The sequence below is a fragment of the Dermacentor andersoni genome, chromosome 1 (assembly GCF_023375885.2).
Source record: "Dermacentor andersoni chromosome 1, qqDerAnde1_hic_scaffold, whole genome shotgun sequence".
Taxonomy (NCBI): domain Eukaryota; kingdom Metazoa; phylum Arthropoda; class Arachnida; order Ixodida; family Ixodidae; genus Dermacentor; species Dermacentor andersoni.
Genome location: NC_092814.1, coordinates 330,382,215 through 330,389,810, shown reverse-complemented (window position 1 = coordinate 330,389,810; position 7,596 = coordinate 330,382,215).

The following is a 7,596-nucleotide window of genomic DNA, read 5'->3' as shown; positions in this document are numbered from 1 at the left end:
AAACAGACTCGAAAATATAGAGAACATTATTTGATTATTTACTTCCAGAACATTTACAGGCAGTAAACTTAATTTGTGTACCGAGTCGCTGTGGTACAAATTTAAACGAAATGGCAGACTTTTCCGTTTCGCCGGTTACGGCGTACGTCACTTCATTAAGATGCAGAAAATTGTCTTAATAAAAAGGCTACAAAACAAACAATACTATCTAATTCAGACTTCCGGCACCTGTGGTGGTGGTGATGGTGGTTAAGACGTTATGTTTGTCCGGCAAAATAATAGGGTGGGATTCACCTTGCTTGCCCGGGCGTCTGGCACGAGCCCTTGGGTTGTGGCGGCGTCGTCGTCGGCCGGCTCGACGGCCCACAGTTGATCTTCTATAGGGCTGAGCTGAGCAGCGCAGCACACCAACGCCCGCGGAGGCTTTCGCTAGCGGCTGTTGCTACACGTCAGCAGCCCATTGCATTCCCAGAGCGCACATGCTCAAGAGTCGCTCTTCAGCCACATAGCTCACATTCGTTCGTCTTGTATATATCTGGATAAATTATGTTCCACATTACTGGATTACAATATGGCCTTGTTTGTAATTGCCGCCACCGGATAGACTGCGACTTATTTAGTTTTTTGATGAGGTGGTCGATAAGTGCACCTCTGCATTTCGTAATGTATCGTTACATTTTTGCATACGGTCAATCTGTCTCCCCACTCCCAATCTTCCTCACCTTCTTCTGCGGCCCCCGAGTTGACGGCATCAATGTTTGTCGCAACTCGGTCGGTTAGCCCCCGAGCTGCGTTGTGCGCCGCCTCGTTGTTTCCGCTGTGAAGAACGTGGAGGCGCTGTTAAGAACGGCCCAGCTGACGTGCAAGTTTTGCCAGCCTGTTGCGACAGCGAGCGTCAACTTTCTTGGAACGCCACCGTTACGCTCTAGCCTCGTCACCGTTGTGACTGAATGCGTTTGGCGGACCAACTATTGTTACCGAACTCACCAACGCCGACCTGCTCTGCTATGAGCGGGGGAGTTGCCGCGGGAACGTCTACGAAGGCCCCTTCCCACGCGCCGTCCAAGACGCAAGACAATGGGCACCTGGCGGCGCGCTGCGGGGGTCAGCTCGGGGAATAAAAGGCACCTTTCCTGACACAAGCCCCGAGTTCTACGAAGTCCGTCTGACGTCGGCTCCGGACCGTGAACCTCGCGCAAGGAAGTGTGTGTGTGAGTGTGTGTGTGTAAACCGTCCCGCAGAGAGGCGACTTGTTTACGATGACTGGACGGCCGTTTCCGTCACCTGGCTATCGGGGGAGGACCAAGTGTTCATAAACCGCTGTTGTGCGGCTGCTCAGTGCACTTTCTTAAGCAGTCATGTTAGACTGAGGCACTTTCTTAAACAGTCATGTTAGACTGATGCACTTTCTCAAGAAGTCGTGCTAGACTGATGTAGATACTGCAAATAAACCCATATTCCTCGTTCTCGATGAGTAGCAGTCCTTCCCTTCATCAACGTCCTCAGCGTGGATAAGTTGGACGACGGCATGGGCCAGCTACCTTCTAATTCATGCCCGACTCCAATCTTGACAACTGATTACGAGCGATGGGATTGAGCCCCCAATCCTAACAACTGGCTGACAGCGATGAGATGGACTTTGCGACGTAGTGCTGTGACTGCGATGAGTGCTTGGTTCTTGCTTTGACTCTCTAGGCTTCATTTTGCGGTTGTTCTGTTTAGAACAGTAGGGAAGCTAGATTGTTGATTGTTAGCTAGGTTGTGTTTTCCTAGGTAGATTTAGCGAGCAGTACCAAGGCAGTAAAGCAGCAATCATGGAGTTAAGGAGACTGCTGAGAGACGGGTTGTTGATTGTTGGTGAGGAACTGGGCCTAGGTGTACGCAAGGAAATGCTAAAATCGGAATTATGGGAGCTAATTTCCGAACAGGCCAGTCAGGAAGAAATAGAAATGGGATTGGAACTTCTAAAAAGAGAGAGAAACGGGAAAGAGAACAATGGGACAGAGAAAAACGAGAGAGAGAGGGAGAGAGAGAGGAACGCGACAAAGATCGCGAGTTAAGAAAAATGCAATTTGAACTTGAAAGCAAACGTTTGGAGTTGTCTCAAGTAAGTGAAGGGGCTCTGGGACGATCAAGTGAGGCAGAATCATACCGCATGGACAGGCTGTTAAAGCCATTTGAGATCGGGACCGACATAGGCTTGTTCCTAAGCAATTCTGAAAGGACTTGCGAGAAGATGAACTTCGGTCCGAGTAGATGGCCACAGCGGTTGCTGTCTATGTTGCCGTGTGAGGCGGCGGAAGTAATCGCCAGACTGAGTGCACAGGATGCATATGATTATACAAAAGTTAAGGCTAGTCTCCTGAAGAAATACCGCCTTTCAGCCGAAGCTTTTCGGCAAATGTTTAGGAGCACAGGCAAGAAAGATAGCGAGGGGTATCCGGAGTTTGCATACGGCTTAAAGGCCAACCTAGTCGAGTGGCTGAAAAGCGCGGAAGCGTACGACAGCAGAGACATGATCATTGAATGCATGTGTCTAGAGCAGTTTTACAAAAGCATCCCCCAAGCTGTGAAACTGTGGGTGCAAGACAGAGGGAGTGTAAACACTGTGGAAAGGGCGGCTGAATTAGCCGAAGAGTACGCAACGCGTAGAAAGTTGAACGCCGAGGACGGAAATTGGGACGGTCGAAATGGACCGCGGAAACCATTTCCGTTCAAAAAGGGTTCGCAGACTAGACGACCGGAGCCTGTAGACGTGGAGGAAAAGCCCGCAGAAAAGAGCGAGGAGAAAGCTAACGGCGAAACTGTACAAAAAGAGCAGAAAAAGAATTCGAATCTTTTAGACCGATCCGCTGCTATAAGTGCCACAAACTGGGACATATCGCTGTGAACTGCGGGAAGCCTAGCGTAGTTTTCTCCTACGTGGATGAAGAGGACGAGAATATGGAACTTTTAAGCCCATATCTTCACGACCTGCAAGTTTGTGGCAAACCATGCCGAGTGCTAAGAGACAGTGCCGCCACGATGGACATTGTCCATCCGTCTTACGTGACGGTAGATGACTTCACCGGAGAATTAGCATGGATCAAACAGGTTGTAGAAGAACAAAGCGTGTGTCTGCCCATGGCCAAAGTCAAAATCAGTGGACCATTCGGAAAGCTAGTGACCGAGGCTGCAGTTTCCAAATTTTTGTCACTGCAGTACCCTTACATTTTTTCGAATCGTTCTAATCGGTTACTGCGTGAAAAGGGGCTTAAACTGGGAGAGGGCATAGTACAGGCATTGACCCGGGGGGGGGGAGGCCAAGCTCGTAAAATAGCGTCACTTTCGGCTGAAAATGCACAAGCTGCTCCAGCGTAAGCAGAAAAGGGATAACCTCAATACCCGAATCCGAGCTAGGCCCGAGGGATAAAAACACAGTTGAGGAGAGCCTGCCAGCTGACCAGCTCAATGAGAGCGTAGCACTAGAGTGTAAAAGTTCAAGCCTGCAGGAAGAGCAAGCTGACGCAATCGCAAGCGAGACAGGGTCGTTATTATCACCGGCCTCAAAGAACTTTGATAAACTCTTACGTGTGGACAGAGAGTCACTGGCAGCGGAGCAAAAGAAGGATGACAGCTTAGCTAAATTATACCATAAAGCTAAAGAAGGCATTGCTAGGCACAACGTGACGATACAAGAGAGAGGAGGATTGTTGCATCGGCACTACAGAGATCGAAAGGGTAGAATTCTAGATCAATTAGTCGTACCTACTAAGTACAGGGAGGACCTTTTGAGTCTCTGTCATGGAAATGGGTGGTCCGGCCACCTAGGCATAAACAAATCAAAGGAAATATTGCTTATGGAATACTACTGGTCTGGCTGTTTCAAAGACGTAGAAAACTTTGTAAGATCATGCGACGCCTGCCAGCGCTCGGGTAAACCAGGAGAGACATGGAAAGCTCCACTAAAGGTAGTGCCCTTAATAACAGAACCTTTCAGACGACTTGTAATAGACACGGTAGGGCCTCTACCAAAAACAAAATCGGGTTACGGGTACTTGTTTACCATGCTGTGTCCGGCTACAAAGTTTCCAGAAGCAATCCCTCTGAAAGAGCTCAGCTCCACCGAAGTAGTAGACGCGCTTTTGACAGTGTTTGCACGAGTTGGGTTTCCAGCCGAAATTCAGGCGGATCAAGGGTCAGTATTCACCAGCGCACTGACTTCCACATTCTTGCAAAAGTGCGTGGTAAAGTTCATGCACAGTTCCGTCTATCACCCTCAGTCAAACAGTGTAGAGAGGTGGCATTCAGTGCTTAAGCGAGTTTTGCGTGCGCTCTGTTACGAGCACAAGGAGGACTGGGAGAACTGTCTGCCGGCAACTTTGTTTGCTTTGCGAACGGTTCCACGTGAAGCTACAGGGTTCTCGCCAGCAGAACTAGTGTATGGGAGGAGACTCCGTTCTCCACTGAGAATGTTAAGAGAGATGTGGGAGGAAAGAGGAGAGAGTCCAACAGTGGTCGAATACGTGCTAAATCTGCTGGAACGGCTAAGCGCAACCCAAGAACTAGTCGGAAAGAACATGGGAGTAGCTCAAAAGAACGCCAAATTCTATTACGACAAAAATGCGAGGCTTCGTACGTTTAACGCTGGAGACCAGGTAATGATCCTCAAACCTTCAAGAAAGAACAAGCTTGAAGTTCACTGGGACGAGCCCGTTAAAGTGTTGCACAAACTTTCAGATACTAACTATGCTCTGAAGATGCCTGGTCGCAGGAAGCAGGTGAGTATATATAATTGCAATTTGATGAAGCCGTATTTAGAGCGGAGCGGAGTCGTTAACTATACCATCAAAGAGCAGGAGGGCACTAGTACCAAGTTTAAGGAGTATAGGGCGACCTCCAACTCTGAAATCGGCCTAGAAGTAGTAAAACATTCGGTAAGCTCGCACGCTCTAAGACCCGAGCAGCTAGATGAGCTAAAAGAGGTGTTAGGGGAATATCTCGACAGATTCAGCGATCAGCCGGGTAGAACCGAACTAATAACGCATGAAATAGAGCTGACATCGACCGAACCCGTAAGATCAAAGCCTTACAGGTTGTCTCCAAGACAGAGAGAAATTATGGAGGCAGAGATACAGCGCATGCTAGAGTTGGGAGTTATTGAGCCCGCTGAGAGTGACTACACGCCACCGCTAATACTGGTAGAAACCCCTAACAAGGACCCTCGTCCGTGTGTTGACTACAGGAAGTTAAATGCCATCACTAGGGATCAGCTGTATCCGATACCCAACATTGAGGGACGAATTGAAAGAGTTAGCGCTGCTAAATACATTTCAACCAGAGATCTCGTGCGGGGTACTGGCAAATTCCCCTTTCACAAAGTGCCAGCCGCTATGCCGCATTCATCTCACCTGTAGGCACTTTTCGCCCTCTCGCACTCAGCTTCGGGCTGAAGAACGCGCCGTTTAGCTTCTCTAAGTTAATGGATATTGTCCTAAAAGACTTGCAGGAGTTCGCCTTGCCATATCTTGATGATGTAGCAATTTTTTCGGACAGCTGGCAACAACACGTATCGCACCTCAAACAGGTGTTCTCACGGTTGAGGGAAGCCAGCTTAACGATGAAAGCGGAAAAGTGTAGATTTGGTTGTTCACGGGTTACTTATCTGGGCCATGTTGTCGGCCAGGGCACGAGACGGCCGGCCGAGCTGAAAATAACTACGATTGGAGAATTTTCTCAGCCGCGCACGAAAACAGACCTTCGTTTATTTTTGGGACTTGTGGGGTACTATCAACGGTACATTACGAATTACTCGCAAATGGCAAGTCTATTAACGGACGCCCTCCGAAAGGGAGCAGCGAGTAACGTACACTGGGATAAGGACAAAGAAAACGCTTTCCAAAGTTTGAAAACGCTATTAGTTTCTCATCCTGTGCTTCGCGCGTCAGACTACACAAAGGAATTCATAGTTCAATGCGACGCAAGCGACAGAGGTATGGGCGTGGTACTTAGTCAGGTCGGCGACGATAACGAGGAGCATCCTATCCTCAATGCCAGCCGTAAACTAAATGTAAGAGAGGAAGCCTACAGCGCTTCAGAGAAGGAATGTGATTGTTTAGTTTGGGCCGCCAAGAAGTTGTCGTGTTACGTGTACGGAGCGAAGTTCATCTTCTAGACCGACCACTGTCCTCTGACGTGGCTCAATCAAATGTCACACAAAAAAGGCCGCTTGCTCCGACGGAGTCTCACTCTCCAAGAGTACAACTTCTCCGTTAGATATAAGAAGGGCAAGTTGCATAGCAATGCGGATGGTTTGAGCAGGTTAATTTAAATTCTGCGTTTAAGGGTCCCGCCTAATTTTAGGGTTATTATTGTTAATTTCGTTAAGCCAAGATCCCCTCTCATTTAGCAGAATTCCCTCCATGATTGCTGAATTTGTCAGCACGAAATTGCTTCAAAAATTGGCATAGCGAAATGCAGCATTTTTTTGTTTCTGCACTTACGTTTTCTTTGAAGCCTAGCTGGTCTAAAGTGAGAGCCAAGGTACGTCATCTCGGCGCAGAGCCGTGTTGTGGGTTTGTTTTGCAGTTTCCTGTCCTTGTTGGATGTTTTGGGGCGGTGACATCATTGCACAAGTGGTTGCTGCGAGCCAAGACATCACCCCCTGGCGCCCAGCCGTTCTCTTCCTGCCCAGCGGTTGTCAGCGGTGGACAGTCGAGATTTTCCAGGCCATGGAGGCGCTGTTAAGAACGTGGAGGCGCTGTTAAGAACGGCCCAGCTGACGTGCAAGTTTTGCCAGCCTGTTGCGACAGCGAGCGTCAACTTTCTTGGAACGCCACCGTTACGCTCTAGCCTCGTCACCGTTGTGACTGAATGCGTTTGGCGGACCAACTATTGTTACCGAACCCACCAGCGCCGACCTGTTCTGCTATGAGCGGGGGAGTTGCCGCGGGAACGTCTACGAAGGCCCCTTCCCACGCGCCGTCCAAGACGCAAGACAATGGGCACCTGGCGGCGCGCTGCGGGGGTCAGCTCGGGGAATAAAAGGCACCTTTCCTGACACAAGCCCCGAGTTCCACGAAGTCCGTCTGACGTCGGCTCCGGACCGTGAACCTCGCGCAAGGAAGTGTGTGTGTGAGTGTGTGTGTGTGTGTGTAAACCGTCCCGCAGAGAGGCGACTTGCTTACGATGACTGGACGGCCGTTTCCGTCACCTGGGTATCGGGGGAGGACCGAGTGTTTATAAACCGCTGTTGTGCGGCTGTTCAGTGCACTTTCTTAAGCAGTCATGTTAGACTGAGGCACTTTCTTAAGCAGTCATGTTAGACTGATGCACTTTCTTAAGTAGTCATGTTAGACTGATGCACTTTCTTAAGCAGTCATGCTAAACTGATGAAGATACCGTAAATAAACCCATATTCTTCGTTCTCGGTGAGAAGCAGTCCTTCCCTTCATCAACGTCCTCAGCGTGGATAAGTTGGACGACGGCATGGGCCAGCTACCTTCTAATTCATGCCCGACTCCAATCTTGACAACTGATTACGAGCGATGGGATTGAGCCCCCAATCCTAACAACTGGCTGACAGCGATGAGATGGACTTTGCGACGTAGTGCTGTG